Genomic DNA, 17,439 nt, shown 5'->3' with positions numbered 1-17,439 from the left:
GCGACGCTCATTCTAACCGGCGCAAAGAGATCCTACCAGAAAACCCCTTACCCTAACCCAGGGTATGTTTAAGGGTATGGTTTTAGGTACTGTGTGCAGTGAACAGCCACAGTTTCATGACCAGGGGAAGAGTTTGTGTGCCCCGTGGCCCGTGTGAGAGCTTATAAAGAAGTTCACGCGGGACTACCCCGATACAAAAACAAGATGTCGAAGAGTGCAAAAATTCTGATAACAACAGCAATGTGGCAATATTTGATCTTCAAGCTGTATTGCCTTGTCCTCTCGGTCAATCGTCAGCATTTATTTATAAAAGTAAACTTTTTTTTTTATATGCCTCGGGATGGCAAATGACTACTCCACCTGATGGTAAGTGGTAGTAGAGTCCAAACGCGACGACGGCCAGTACAGTCGGGAATAATGTTATGTACTAGCCGTCCCCGCCTTGCCGGCCCGCAAGATGCCTCTTCACGCCTCGTTTGAAGGAACCCGGGTTGTAAGAGGAAGGGAACACGTGAGCTGGTAAGGAATTCCATTTTTTGGTAGTGCGACAAAGAAAGGAGTTGCCAAATTTCTTTGTGCGCGATGGAATTGATGTCACAGTTAGGCGGTGACATCGAGAACTAGCTCGCGTGGACTTAAGAAGGAAGGGGGAAGCAGGAATTAGAGAGAATAATTCCTCAGAGCACTCGCCGTGATACAGTCGATAGAAAGCGCTCAGTGCTGCTATCTCGCGACGCAATTGTAAAGGTTCAAGGGTGTTTGTGACCTTTACGTCGCCAATAATGCGTACTGCACGTCGCTGCAACCGGTCCAAGGCCTCCATTAGGTACTTAGCGGAGCCATCCCAAAGGTGCGAGCAATATTCAACGCAAGATCGTACCTGTGTTTTGTACAGCAGGCACAGTTGTTGTGGCGTGAAAAAACGCCGCACCTTGTTCAAAACTCCGAGTTTCCGTGAAGCTGTTTTTATAATAGCCTCGATGTAATTCTTTGGACTAAGGTCGCAGCGAACGTCCATCCCCAGCATGGCGATTTTGCTTTGTATCATCAGCGGTGTGCCACAGAGGGAGGGATGAGGGTAAAATGGTGACTTTTTCGCTGTGAGAGCGCATACCTGTGTTTTCTTGGCATTAAACTCAACAAGATTATCAGAACCCCATTTGGCGATGAGCTCTAACGTCCTATCGAGTTCAATGACAAGATTCTCCCGCCTTTTCTCAGTTTCCGCCCACCCAGCCACTGCGCGTCCGTGGTATCCACCATGCACTGTACTATCATCTGCATAGCAATGTATGTTCCCAAGAGAGAGCATATCATTGATATGCAAAAGAAAGAGTGTGGGAGATAGCACAGATCCCTGGGGGACCCCAGCATTCACTACATGGAATTGTGAAGCGCAACCATCTACTAAAACACGAAGGCTACGCTTGTGTAGGAAGCTGGCAATCCAGGTGCATAGCTGAGCAGGCAGACCATATGCCGGTAGCTTGGAGAGAAGACTTCTGTGCCAGACTCTGTCGAAAGCCTTGGAGATATCGAGGCTGACAGCCAACGATTCTCCATGCTTGTCGATAGCTTCACCCCAGAGGTGTCTTACGTACGCTAGAAGATCACCTGTGGGCCGTTTTGGTCGAAACTAAACTTTACAGTCTCAAATATTAAGGATAAGAAAACATTTTGTTACTTTTGGCGCGAAGGTAAGCGAGGAGCCAATGAAATAGGTTCTTGTTTGTAATTTTTTTTAAAAGAATGTTCTTCGAATAACCCAAATTCAGACAATTTATTTCCGAGATAACTCTTGCGGTCAACAAAAAAACAAATACATTTTAAGTTTGTTACTTATTAGTCTATAACATACAAGTTCTTAATTCGTGGACACACTCAAAACGAAGCGGATGCCGCCCACTCGATAATAGAGAAAAACATTCGTCAAGCAAAACAATCTGGACCAATTTATACCCCAGATCAGTACGCAGGTCTAATCCGTAATGCTAAAAAGAGTGGTAATAGTTTCATTGTGAATGGAATGAACTTTAATAACTTTACGATTTAAATCTTAAATAGTTAATTTCTAATGATATTAACTTAAACACCGTCAAAAATTGTGATGACGAACCAATCAGAATTTCCGACAATAAAATAATTAAATCCGTTAAAGTTTCTGATACCTACAAGTACAAAACTGCATATTAAACTGAACTATGAAACGAAGCTAAAATTAAAATTAGTCGTGCAAGTAAGAAAAATTGCCAATTGTAAACAATAAAAAGCAAGATATTCAACAGCAAGATAGTCAATTAATTAGAGATAATACAACATTTTATTTGAATATTTTTTTACAAAAGATTAAAGTACAAAGTTTAATTTCAATTAATTCTAACCTAAGACAAACAAAAATGTTACTTAGTTTAAACGGAAATTTTAGATGTCTATTATTTTTCGTTTATGCTTGCAGTAGGGCGAACTCAAAGAGATTGAGAGAGGCTTGCACGTGTATAACGTGCTATACGAAACAAGTTTAGTGACTTTCATAGGGACAAAATATAACATCTTGTAAAAGTTCGTGTTCGTGATCCTTAACTTTATTTTATTCTTATCTTTTGATTATAAATTGTCCAATGATACTTACAAAAATTCTATAACTTATGTTTTCTGAATATAGTTAAAATTTGATTCAAACTAAATTAACGTAAACTTGTCTGGCGCAGTCGGATAGGATAGTTTCAAATTAATTACAGCCTGCGTTCTTAATAATTTATCGTCAAAATCTGTGAATAGTTAGAATTTCGAAGGTCTGAAAGACAAAATCCAGAACCAAAAAAATAAGACAGTAAGTGAGGAGTCCAGGACATGACGATACTGGCGACCGGTTGGTGAGTAGAACTTTTCACCTTCCTTTGCCTTTTTGATATTTTGCGATAAGACCTCCTAAAATAACGTTATCGGGTGGTCTTATATAATTTTAATTAATAATTTGAATGTAACATCGAGAGTGATTTTTGTCTTAATGACAGTTTAATGAGAAGTGAAAAATCATAAAGTTAAATTGTTTAAAAAATATTATTACTGTAAGTTGAAGTGTTTAATATTAATTTATATGTTTTTTATATAAAATCTAAATGGAACATATAACTCCTAACGAATTTTTAAAATAAATTCCTCGTTTTAGTGGCGATAAACGCCAATTGAACTTATTTATAAGAAAATATTAATATGTTATAAGTAAATTTCAAGTGATGCACAAAATGTATATATCATTCATAGCATCTGAACACAATGAATTGAAAGATTTATTAATTAAACACTTCGGAGACCCGCGAAGTGAAGAATGTATTGCCGTAGAATTAGAAAATTTAAAAATAAATTCAGGAGAAAGTTAACTCGATTTTTGCAATAGAATTCAGTCGGTACATACGATTCTTTTATCAAAAGTCAATCAAATATTAAACGAAGATATTAAGTAGAGTATTTGTGACGTATTATTGTAAAAAGTTATTTACAATAATACGTCACAAAATGTTTTTTTTATACAATTTACCAGAGAATATTGTCAGAATAGGTCGGCTAAAACCGCCGACATCATTGAGTGCGTTGCGTGCTAATAATAATTTTAATTTTTTCCAACTCCAATTCAAATTCCGAACACCGCACGTAAACCAAAGACAACCTATGCATATGCCTACAGGTTTTAGACCAAATTTATCTCCATATAAATTCGGAATTGCTAAAGGACCACAAATACCACCAACAAGGATTAACTTCTTCGTCGTATTAATATCGAAGTCGTGTATACACGTAAATACGGAGTTTACCCACTTAACGAATAGTAAACCACACTGTTTTTATGCATATGGTTGTATATTTTTAAATAAAACATTAATATTAACGTCTTGTGTATGGTGGCAAATCCGTGTCCTGGCAACACTGAGAACGTGGACACATGTCTACGACGCTGCACTGAATGCCGTGTACGGTGCACCGGATGTTAGTTTATATTTTGCTGTTGGGTGTTCGCACGTGTTCATAAAAATCGTCATGATCGTAGAAAAAAGCAGAAGAAGATCTATCCAAAGACATCTTCCTTCTAGAGAAAATTGGATAAGAACTGGCGGAGTTATTAGGGTTATAAATTATTAGAAAAGCCTTTGGAACCTAAGAAACACGGCACCCGTGTTTTGTCATAGAACTGCATAGGGCGCGGCTATAGACACAAGGTAACTTGAGGACTCCGCCCCATCGGAGGCGAACGTACCAGAAAACCCCTTACGCTAACCCAGGGTATGTTTAAGGGTATGGTTTTAGGTACTGTGTGCAGTAAACAGCCACAGTTTCATGACCAGGGGAAAAGTTTGTGTGCCCCTAGGCCAGTGTGAGAGCTTATAAAGAAGTTCACGCGGGACAAACCCGTTACAAAACAAGATGTCGAAGAGTGCAAAAATTCTGATAACAACAGCAATGTGGCAATATTTGATCTTCAAGCTGTATTGCCTTGTCCTCTCGGTCAATCGTCAGCATTTATTCATAAAAGTAAATTAAACTTTACAGTCTCAAATATTAAGGATAAGAAAACATTTTGTTACTTTTGGCACGAGGGAAAGCGAGGAGCCACTGAAATAGGGGTTCTTGTTTGTAAAACTTTTTAAAAGAAAGTTCTTCGAATAACCCAAATTCAGACATAATTTTTATCTCAGATAACTGTTGCGGTCAACAAAAAAAAAACAAATACATTTTAATTTGTTACTTATTAGATCTATAACATACAAGTTCTTAATTCATGGACACACTCAAAACGTAATCTGGACCAATTTATACCCCAGATCAGTACGCGAGTCTAATCCGTAATGCCAAAAAGAGTGGTAATAGTTTCATTGTGAATGGAATGAACTTTAATAACTTGACGATTTAAATCTTAAATAGTTAGTTTCTAACGATATTAACTTAAACACTTAAAAGTAGGAAATATATGGAATTTACACCGACTATTTGTGCCGTTATCTTTGCAGTTCACAATACAACAACATCTATTATTAGGTTTTTTATTTTTATTTATTACGAACTCCGTGCGAATTGACTTTACTTTCCCGGATTGTTGCGTATTTCTGCCACGGTAAGCGCTGCGATCACTACTATACCCCCACCAGGTACTTCGCACATAGCGAATACAACTATCGACTTCAATTTCATTAATAGCATTTAAACAGAAGTACAGCAACTTTGTGCGGTTGCCAATTTGCCAGGGTTGCCAATTTTTATAAATATACAGAATGTGTAATAATTTAGTTATTTTATGTATCCAGATTTTATAAAAGTTTGCCTCGTACAATTGGATACAAAAATTAAAATTCGAATTCTTTGCAAGATTTAAAACATCAGTAAGTTTATTAAAGCTAGACTGAACGCTTCGAATTTTAAGATCAACAAAAATATTGTTTTTTTCGTATTCATTTAATAAACTTTTGATCACAAAATAAAAATAAGTTTACCAATCAACAAAAAATCCAAAGAAAGCGCGGAGGGAAACATGCAAGAAGTACAAGCGGAGGTCCACAATCAACCATCGCGACCACGCCGGTTGCTGCCTGAAGATGCTGCAGTTGCGGACGAGCCGACTTCAGGAACGGCCGAATTAGCTGAAGGATAGACCCCAGGGGAGAGGGGGGGGAGGCGTGTCTTTGTGTCGTCAGAGTGGCGTGATTTCGGTCCGAGGTAAAGAGGGGAACACAAGCAGGGGAGCCGAGACACCGGCAGGCGACAGTTTTGCGCACGGCTTGCATGCTTGCGTCATTAGTATTGTTTAATAACCCTGGTATATGCTCTTTGCCGACGACATTGTTTTCGTTGGTGAAAATGCAACCGAGGTGGAGAGCAAGCTAGAAAAATAGCGAGAAAGATTGGAGATAGTCGGTTTGAAAACTAGCAGGACCAAAACGTAACGTCTGTTTTGCGATTTCGATAGTATCTCCAATTTTTCTCACATAGCTTTAAACGGTGTCCATTTACAAGTATGCTCAGAATATCGTTACCTAGGTTCATCAATCCAAAACGATGGTTACAATAACAGAGAATTGAGGAACCGGATAAATGCAGGGCGAATGAAATGGCGACAGGTCTCTGGGAGCATTTGTGACCCACGAATGCCATTGAAGATCAAAGGGAAGATTTATAACACCTGTCGTGATGTCGATGGTTCTGAATGTTGGGCAGCAACAGAAGAGAAAGTAAAACCATAAAACTGACAGAGATGCGAATGTTAAGAGGGACATGCGGTGTATCTAGCATAGACAAAATAAGAAATGAGTATATCAGAGAAAATAGCACAAATAGATCAAAAGTTGAAAGAGTAATAGATTAGCGTGGTATGGGTATGTGATGAGGACGAAAAAAAAGCATGTTACTAGAAGGGTGATGAGAATGAATCTCGATGGATATAGGGGACGGGGGAGGCCGCAGACAGTGTGAAAGGATATGTGTATGAAAGTAATAAGTATTAAGATGACGAGTGACAGAATTGACAGCAGTGGACGGAACATACATGTTTGATGAAATATTATTCGGACTGCTAAGACAAAATAACTCTTATTAGAGCTGTCTTTAAAAACGCAACGTCATAAAGTAAAATATATATATTTAATAGTATAATAGGTCTCAATTTGAAAACAGCGGAAGAAGATCTATCCAAAGACGAGAAAGTTGGAACCTAAGAAACACGGCACTCGTGTTTTGTCATATAACCGCATAGGGCGCCGCTACAGACACGAGGAAACTTGAGGACTCCGCCCCATCGGATGAGCAGTTTAACGTACCAGAGCTGGCTGTAAGGTAAGGATCCATAGAACCGAACCTTCCCCTCAACCCAACGACCTCTTGCGACGCTCATTCTAACCGGCGCAAAGAGATCCTACCAGAAAACCCCTTACCCTAACCCAGGGTATGTTTAAGGGTATGGTTTTTGGTACTGTGTGCAGTAAACAGCCACAGTTTCATGACCAGGGGAAGAGCGTGTGCCCCGTGGCCCGTGTGGGAGCTTATAAAGAAGTTCACGCGGGTCTACCCCGTTACAAAAACAAGATGTCGAAGAGTGCAAAAATTCTGATAACAACAGCAACGTGGCAATATTAGATCTTCAAGCTGTATTGCCTTGTCCTCTCGGTCAATCGTCAGCATTTATTTATAAAAGTAAACTAAACTTTACAGTCTCAAATATTAAGGATAAGAAAACATTTTGTTACTTTTGGCACGAGGGAAAGCGAGGAGCCACTGAAATAGGGGTTCTTGTTTGTAAAACTTTTTAAAAGAAAGTTCTTCGAATTACCCAAATTCAGACATAATTTTTATCTCAGATAACTGATGCGGTCAACAAAAAAACAAATACATTTTAAGTTTGTTACTTATTAGAACTATAACATACAAGTTCTTAATTCGTGGACACACTCAAAACGAAGCGGATGCCGCCCACTCGATAATAGAGAAAAACATTCGTCAAGCAAAACAATCTGGACCAATTTATACCCCAGATCAGTACGCGAGTCTAATCCGTAATGCTAAAAAGAGTGGTAATAGTTTCATTGTGAATGGAATGAACTTTAATAACTTTACGATTTAAATCTTAAATAGTTAATTTCTAATGATATTAACTTAAACACTGTCAAAAATTGTGATGGCGAACCAATCAGAATTTCCAATATTAAAATCGTGAAATTCGTTGAAGGTTCTGATACATATAAGTACGAAATTACATATTAAACTGAACTATGGAACACAGCTAAGATTATAATGAGAGGTGCAGGCAAGAAAAATATCACTGATATTAAAAAATAGTTAGTGCGACTAATTATTGCAAGACCTAAAAGCCTTTGAAAGCTTTAACAAAATAAAGCTTCTGTTGTGCTTGTGTTGTGTTTCGTTTGCATTTTCCGATGACGAATTTTCAATGTTCAAGAGATGAAGAAAACGGTAGAAGTACTGAAAATTGAAGGCACAGAAGACTGCTCAAAAATAATAATAAGGTTTATTATCAACCATAATCACGAAAAAAATATAGAAAACTTCGTGAGTAGTAATTCCTTAAAATTCTTCTAGACAGATATATCTCATTAATTTTTTTGAATAAAGGACGTGGAAACCTGGAACGAAGATACTGATTATGTGGCTACCAAAAATATCGATTATTCTTTGTAAGTAGTGAACGACATAGCTGAGCGCGGTGTTGAACCAATGAAGAACAAAAGCAATATTTGCTTTTGTTGGTAAAAGAGTGTAGGAAAAAGTACCCTCATACTAACAAGGCAACCCTTATATCTTAAAAATAAATAATTCATATATTTAAATAATATCTCAATTTATAATATCAACAATAATTTTGTATTTTTTTAATGTCCTGACTTATTAATAAAAGAATCCAACAAATATAGATTTTGAGTTTTTATTTAAAATTCAAACCTTTGTAGCGACGCTTAAATGTCATAAAAAATTTTAAAAAAATACTGAAATCGTTTCTTATGGGTGTATATAATCAAATTAAGTATTGCCCCGGGAAATCAAAGAAGAAATTTGTTTCTTTAGAAACAAGGACCACGCAATAAACTCCAATAATGATAACCATGTATGTTCAATCCGACAAATATATTTTATTTCACAGTAAGATTGAAGTTTGTAGTTTCAGACAAAAATCCGCGCCGGCGAATCAGTGGGCAGTACACTGATAAAGATTTCTCGTTGTCATAATGTAATTATTTTATTTAATATATTTCTACTGGTGGTAGAGCTTTGCAAGCTCGTCTGGGCAGGTACCGACCACTCATCAGATATTCTACCGCAAAACAGCAGTACATGGTATTGTTGTGTTCCGGTTTGAAGGGTGAGTAAGTCAGTGTAATTGCAGGAACATAACATCTTGGTTCCCAAGGTTGGTGGCGCATTGGTAACATTTCTTACAATGCCAATGTAATATACCGTCGTATAGTATAGCATACCGTCGTAAGTGGTCACCAACGGCCATATACATTGACCACCTGACGAGGTGGCCCATTTGCTCGTCCGCTTACCTATACTGTTTTATATTGTTATTAGGTTGCACAAAGCACTACCGCCAGGTTTTGCTATTCATTTAAAAATAACAATCAACAGGAACCTTTAAAAATATTAGTTGAATTTTACTTACGGATTTCAAAGATGTGTAGACTCTTCAACTTCTCCATCACCGACTGCATACTGTTACTGAAATGTAAATAAAAAACAAATGAAAACACAAATATTTGTTAAAAACGTAACATCAGCCATGTTAAAAAGAAATTTTGATATCTTTCTATTGGTTTATGTAAAAAATACTTATTGGAACAACCGGGATAAAACAAATGTTAGTGATTTTTTTTTTAAATTGATTATTTTAACTTTGTAACTGGTTGTCGTCCAAATAATAAATAAATAAAATCAAACATATCATATTTATTTTAGGGAGAATATGAAGGTAATGTTTAGTATGCCAAGACATGTAGCGTCCCACACAAGGGCCTTCCACATTCCCCGGGAATGAATTAAGAAAAATAATTAAAAACATTAAAAATGGATTATAATCATACATATATATTGGGAGTTTTGATGTAATGTGCAATTTCTGAAGACATTGCTTTGTATAATTTATGGTTTGTTAATTATATATAAAAAAGTATCCATTTGGTTACTTTAATAAATTGAAACCTTGAAAATAAGTAAGATATACTCACACATTAGAAGACAAAATCATTCAGGGCTATATCTCTTTATGACTGTGTTGTGTTATCTGCAAAGCAAACCTTCCAGAGTGCACACCATTCTGAATAAAAAATATATAAAAAGTTATTATCAAAATACACATAATTATGTAAAATTGCCTGTAATTGAACTTACCCTACCGTAACAGCCTGTGAATGTCCCACTGCTGGGCTAAAGGCTTCCCCTCTCCTCTTATTTAGGAGAAGGTTAGGAGCTTATTTTACCACGCTGCTCCAATGCGGGCTTGTGGAATATACATGTGGCAGAATTTCAGTGAAATTAGACACATGCAGGTTTCCTCACGATGTTTTCCTTCACCGTCAAGCACGAGATGAATTATAATCACAAATTAAGCACATTCTGTTCTGGAAATTTTGACCTTCAGAACCAACCCTGTTTACGGCCGAAGACCAATATGGAAAATGAAGAATAACAGGCTATTGTGGAAGCGGATCCATCACAAAACACTTCAGAGATAGCTGCAGGCTTCGGGATAAGTGATAAAACTGTATTAATCCACTTGAAGCAAATCGGGAAAGTGTGCCCTAAACGAAAATTGACTCAGAAAAAGTTACTTGTGTAAGACTAAGTCAGATTGTAACATATAATATTAGATGTGATACGAATTAATATTAAATATTACTGGAGAGTATCTGTAATTTTTTATATTAATTAATAATAATCTATATTTTTATTCTGACAAGAAGAACATTGACAAATACTCTTTATGGCGGGAAACTGATTGAATTCTCTTTACGAGCATTGCGGATATCGTGTTCAGATCTAGTTTTTACAATTCAGAAGTGAAAAGAATACAACACACACAGTTAATTAGAATAAAGAAAAAATAATTATGGAATACGAAAATATTCGAAACTCAACTTTGGACAATGCATTGAATCCAAAGCTAAAACTGCATGCAAAAAACTTGATATCCTCAATAAGGTCAAACAGTACTTCACACCGGAACAGCTTCTGACCATATATCAAGATTAAGTCAGATCGTGCATGGAGTACTGCAGCCATTTATGGGACGGCTCTGCTAAGTACCAGCTTGAGGCTTTGGATTCAGTGGATCGTCGTGCTTGAAGGCTCATTGGCGACCAGACACTGGTCGCAAAACTCCAGACCTTGAAACACCGTCGTAAGGTTGCCTGTTTGTCGGTTTTCTACAGAATATATTTCGGAGTGTGCCCGGGAACTATTTAATTTGGTTCCTCCGTCACCTTTTTACCATAGAACTGCGAGGCATCGTAAAGATCTGCACCCGTCCGTTGTTGATGTATCTAAGACACGTACGAAACGATTTGCTTCCTTGTTTCTGATACGCACCACTAAGATCTGGAATACCCTCCACCTACAATAGGGGTACCTTCAAGTCTAGAGTGAATAGGCATCTTCTAGGCAAGCGCGCTCCATCTTAGACACCTGTCACCTGCCATCAGGTGTGATAACAGTCAAGCGCTAGCTTAAATACTTAAAAAAAAAAGGAAATGCGGCACTCGTGTTTTGTTAGATAACCGCATAGAGCGCCGCTACAGACACGAGGAAACTTGAGGACTCCGCCCCATCGGATGAGCAGTTTAACGTACCAGAGCTGGCTGCAAGGTGAGGATCCATAGAACCGAACCTTCCCCTCAACCCAACCACCCCTTGCGACGGCTCATTCTAACCGGCGCAAGGAGATCCTACCAGAAAACCCCTTACCCTAACCCAGGGTATGTTTAAGGGTATGGTTTTAGGTACTGTGTGCAGTAAACAGCCACAGTTTCATGACCAGGGGAAGAGTTTTCGTGCCCTGTGGCCCGTGTGAGAGCTTATAAAGAAGTTCACGCGGGACTACCCCCTTACAAAAACAAGATGTCGAAGAGTGCAAAAATTCTGATAACAACAGCAATTGATCTTCAAGCTGTATTGCCTTGTCCTCTCGGTCAATCGTCCTCGTCATCGAGCTGAAAATATTAATATTAACATCTTGTGTATGGTGGCAAATACGTGTGCTGGCAACACTGAGCACGTGGACACATGTCTACGACGCTGCACTAAATGCCGTGTACGGTGCACCGGATGTTAGTTTATATTTTGCTGTTGGTTGTTCGCACGTGTTCATAAAAATCGTCATGATCGTAGAAAAAAGCAGAAGATCTTTCCAAAGACATCCTCCTTCTAGAGAAAATTGGATAAGAACTGGCGGAGTTGTTAGGGTTATAAATTATTAGAAAATAACCTTAAAACCAAGGAAACGCGGAACTCGTGTTTTGTCATATAACCGCATAGGGCGCCGCTACAGACAAGAGGAAACTTGAGGACTCCGCCCCATCGGATGAGCAGTTTAACGTACCAGAGCTGGCTGCAAGGTGAGGATCCATAGAACCGAACCTTCCCATCAACCCAACCACCACTTGCGACGGCTCATTCTAACCGGCGCAAGGAGATCCTACCAGAAAACCCCTTACCCTAACCCACGGTATGTTTACGGGTATGGTTTTAGGTACTGTGTGCAGTAAACAGCCACAGTTTCATGAACAGGGGAAGAGCGTGTGCCCCGTGGCCCGTGTGAGAGCTTATAATTAAGTTCATTTTGTTGCTTTTGGCACGAGGGAAAGCGAGGAGCCACTGAAATAGGGGTTCTTGTTTGTAAAACTTTTTAAAAGAAAGTTCATCGAATAACCCAAATTCAGACATAATTTTTATCTCAGATAACTGTTGCGGTCAACAAAAAAAAAACAAATACATTTTAATTTGTTACTTATTAGATCTATAACATACAAGTTCTTAATTCATGGACACACTCAAAACGTAATCTGGACCAATTTATACCCCAGATCAGTACGCGAGTCTAATCCGTAATGCCAAAAAGAGTGGTAATAGTTTCATTGTGAATGGAATGAACTTTAATAACTTGACGATTTAAATCTTAAATAGTTAGTTTCTAACGATATTAACTTAAACACTTAAAAGTAGGAAATATATGGAATTTACACCGACTATTTGTGCCGTTATCTTTGCAGTTCACAATACAACAACATCTATTATTAGGTTTTTTATTTTTATTTATTACGAACTCCGTGCGAATTGACTTTACTTTCCCGGATTGTTGCGTATTTCTGCCACGGTAAGCGCTGCGATCACTACTATACCCCCACCAGGTACTTCGCACATAGCGAATACAACTATCGACTTCAATTTCATTAATAACATTTAAACAGAAGTACAGCAACTTTGTGCGGTTGCCAATTTGCCAGGGTTGCCAATTTTTATAAATATACAGAATGTGTAATAATTTAGTTATTTTATGTATCCAGATTTTATAAAAGTTTGCCTCGTACAATTGGATACAAAAATTAAAATTCGAATTCTTTGCAAGATTTAAAACATCAGTAAGTTTATTAAAGCTAGACTGAACGCTTCGAATTTTAAGATCAACAAAAATATTGTTTTTTTCGTATTCATTTAATAAACTTTTGATCACAAATTAAAAATAAGTTTACCAATCAACAAAAAATCCGAAGAAAGCGCGGAGGGAAACATGCCAGAAGTACAAGCGGAGGTCCACAATCAACCATCGCGACCACGCCGGTTGCTGCCTGAAGATGCTGCGGTTGCGGACGAGCCGACTTCAGGAACGGCCGAATTAGCTGAAGGATAGACCCGAGGGGGGAGGGGGGGGAGGCGTGTCTTTGTGTCGTCAGAGTGGCGTGATTTCGGTCCGAGGTAAAGAGGGGAACACAAGCAGGGGAGCCGAGACACCGGCAGGCGCCAGTTTTGCGCACGGCTTGCATGCTTGCGTCATTAGTATTGTTTAATAACCCTGGTATATGCTCTTTGCCGACGACATTGTTTTCGTTGGTGAAAATGCAACTGAGGTGGAGAGCAAGCTAGAAAAATAGCGAGAAAGATTGGAGATAGTCGGTTTGAAAACTAGCAGGACCAAAACGTAACGTCTGTTTTGCGATTTCGATAGTATCTCCAATTTTTCTCACATAGCTTTAAACGGTGTCCATTTACAAGTATGCTCAGAATATCGTTACCTAGGTTCATCAATCCAAAACGATGGTTACAATAACAGAGAATTGAGGAACCGGTAAATGCAGGGCGAATGAAATGGCGACAGGTCTCTGGGAGCATTTGTGACCCACGAATGCCATTGAAGATCAAAGGGAAGATTTATAACACCTGTCGTGATGTCGATGGTTCTGAATGTTGGGCAGCAACAGAAGAGAAAGTAAAACCATAAAACTGACAGAGATGCGAATGTTAAGAGGGACATGCGGTGTATCTAGCATAGACAAAATAAGAAATGAGTATATCAGAGAAAATAGCACAAATAGATCAAAAGTTGAAAGAGTAATAGATTAGCGTGGTATGGGTATGTGATGAGGACGAAAAAAAAGCATGTTACTAGAAGGGTGATGAGAATGAATCTCGATGGATATAGGGGACGGGGGAGGCCGCAGACAGTGTGAAAGGATATGTGTATGAAAGTAATAAGTATTAAGATGACGAGTGACAGAATTGACAGCAGTGGACGGAACATACATGTTTGATGAAATATTATTCGGACTGCTAAGACAAAATAACTCTTATTAGAGCTGTCTTTAAAAACGCAACGTCATAAAGTAAAATATATATATTTAATAGTATAATAGGTCTCAATTTGAAAACAGCGGAAGAAGATCTATCCAAAGACGAGAAAGTTGGAACCTAAGAAACACGGCACTCGTGTTTTGTCATATAACCGCATAGGGCGCCGCTACAGACACGAGGAAACTTGAGGACTCCGCCCCATCGGATGAGCAGTTTAACGTACCAGAGCTGGCTGTAAGGTAAGGATCCATAGAACCGAACCTTCCCCTCAACCCAACCACCCCTTGCGACGGCTCATTCTAACCGGCGCAAGGAGATCCTACCAGAAAACCCCTTACCCTAACCCAGGGTATGTTTAAGGGTATGGTTTTTGGTACTGTGTGCAGTAAACAGCCACAGTTTCATGACCAGGGGAAGAGCGTGTGCCCCGTGGCCCGTGTGAGAGCTTATAAAGAAGTTCACGCGGGACTACCCCGTTACAAAAACAAGATGTCGAAGAGTGCAAAAATTCTGATAACAACAGCAATGTGGCAATATTTGATCTTCAAGCTGTATTGCCTTGTCCTCTCGGTCAATCGTCAGCATTTATTTATAAAAGTAAACTAAACTTTACAGTCTCAAATATTAAGGATAAGAAAACATTTTGTTACTTTTGGCACGAGGGAAAGCGAGGAGCCACTGAAATAGGGGTTCTTGTTTGTAAAACTTTTTAAAAGAAAGTTCTTCGAATTACCCAAATTCAGACATAATTTTTATCTCAGATAACTGTTGCGGTCAACAAAAAAAACAAATACATTTAAGTTTGTTACTTATTAGATCTATAACATACAAGTTCTTAATTCGTGGACACACTCAAAACGAAGCGGATGCCGCCCACTCGATAATAGAGAAAAACATTCGTCAAGCAAAACAATCTGGACCAATTTATACCCCAGATCAGTACGCAGGTCTAATCCGTAATGCTAAAAAGAGTGGTAATAGTTTCATTGTGAATGGAATGAACTTTAAAACCTTTACGATTTAAATCTTAAATAGTTAATTTCTAATGATATTAACTTCCACACCGTCAAAAATTGTGATGGCGAACCAATCAGAATTTCCGACATAAAATAATGAAATCCGTTAAAGTTTCTGATACCTACAAGTACAAAACTGCATATTAAACTGAACTATGAAACGAAGCTAAAATTAAAATTAGTCGTGCAAGCAAGAAAAATAACACTGATATTAACTTATAGCTCTAAGTTGCCAATTGTAAACAATAAAAAGCAAGATATTCAACAGCAAGATAGTCAATTAATTAGAGATAATACAACATTTTATTTGAATAATTTTTTACAAAAGATTAAAGTACAAAGTTTAATTTCAATTAATTCAAAATGAAGAATAAAAGGCTATTGTGGAAGCGGATCCATCACAAAACACTTCAGAGATAGCTGCAGGCGTCGGGGCAAGTGATAAAACTGTATTAATCCACTTGAAGCAAATCGGGAAAGTGTGCCCTAAACGAAAACTGACTCAGAAAAGGTTACTTGTGTAACTTAACTAAGTCAGATTGTACTAAATAATATTAGATGTGATACGAATTAATATTAAATATTACTGGAGAGTATCTGTCATTTTTTATATTTATTAATAATAATCTATATTTTTATTCTGACAAGAAGAACATTGACAAATACTCTTTATGGCGGGAAACTGATTGAATTCCCTTTACGAGCATTGCGGATTTCGTGTTGAGATCTAGTTTTTACAATTCAGAAGTGAAAAGAGTACAACACACACAGTTAATTAGAATAAAGAAAAATTAATTATGGAATACGAAAATATTCGAAACTCAACTTTGGACAATGCATTGAATCCAAAGCTAAAACTGCAGGCAAAAAACTTGGTATCCTCAATACGGTCAAACAGTACTTCACACCGGAACAGCTTCTGACCATATATCAAGATAAAGTCAGATCGTGCATGGAGTACTGCAGCCATTTATGGGACGGCTCTGCTAAGTACCAGCTTGAGGCTTTGGATTCAGTGGATCGTCGTGCTTGAAGGCTCATTGGCGACCAGACACTGGTCGCAAAACTCCAGAACTTGAAACACCGTCGTAAGGTTGCCTGTCTGTCGGTTTTCTACAGAATATATTTCGGAGTGTGCCCAGGAACTATTTAATTTGGTTCCTCCGTCACCTTTTTACCATAGAACTGCGAGGCATCGTAAAGATTTGCACCCGTCCGTTGTTGATGTATCTAAGACACGTACGAAACGATTTGCTTCCTTGTTTCTGATACGCACCACTAAGATCTGGAATACCCACCACCTCCGTTTTTTCCACCACCTACAATAGGGGTACCTTCAAGTCTAGAGTGAATAGGCATCTTCTAGGCAAGCGCGCTCCATCTTAGACACCTGTCACCTGCCATCAGGTGTGATAACAGTCAAGCGCTAGCTTAAATACTTAAAAAAAAAAAGAAATGCGGCACTCGTGTTTTGTTAGATAACCGCATAGAGCGCCGCTACAGACACGAGGAAACTTGAGGACTCCGCCCCATCGGATGAGCAGTTTAACGTACCAGAGCTGGCTGCAAGGTGAAGATCCATAGAACCGAACCTTCCCCTCAACCCAACCACCCCTTGCGACGGCTCATTCTAACCGGCGCAAGGAGATCCTACCAGAAAACCCCTTACCCTAACCCAGAGTATGTTTAAGGGTATGGTTTTAGGTACTGTGTGGAGTAAACAGCCACAGTTTCATGACCAGGGGATGAGTTTTCGTGCCCCGTGGCCCGTGTGAGAGCTTCTAAAGAAGTTCACGCGGGACTACCCCGTTACAAAAACAAGATGTCGAAGAGTGCAAAAATTCTGATAACAACAGCAATTGATCTTCAAGCTGTATTGCCTTGTCCTCTCGGTCAATCGTCCTCGTCATCGAGCTGAAAATATTAATATTAACATCTTGTGTATGGTGGCAAATACGTGTGCTGGCAACACTGAGCACGTGGACACATGTCTACGACGCTGCGCTGAATGCCGTGTAAGGTGAAACTAACATCCGGTATGTTAGTTAATATTTTGCTGTTGGTTGTTCGCACGTGTTCATAAAAA

The 17,439-nt window shown here is 38.6% G+C and overlaps 1 long non-coding RNA gene across 1 annotated transcript in view; it reads right to left on the bottom strand.

Annotated features, from left to right (window-relative positions):
- LOC126779767 (uncharacterized) overlaps nucleotides 1-17,439 on the bottom strand; it is a 49,022-nt gene that overhangs the window by 26,328 nt on the left and 5,255 nt on the right. The window contains exons 3-4 of the long non-coding RNA XR_007670397.1: nucleotides 9,723-9,811; nucleotides 9,161-9,216 (exon numbers count right to left, since the gene is read on the bottom strand). This is a non-coding gene — a long non-coding RNA (uncharacterized LOC126779767). The remainder of the gene's footprint in view (nucleotides 1-9,160; nucleotides 9,217-9,722; nucleotides 9,812-17,439) is intronic.

This window comes from Nymphalis io, chromosome 29 (assembly GCF_905147045.1).
Source record: "Nymphalis io chromosome 29, ilAglIoxx1.1, whole genome shotgun sequence".
NCBI lineage: Eukaryota > Metazoa > Arthropoda > Insecta > Lepidoptera > Nymphalidae > Nymphalis > Nymphalis io.
Note: the sequence above shows the minus strand (reverse complement) of the source record. Positions and strands in the feature narration are given on the sequence as shown.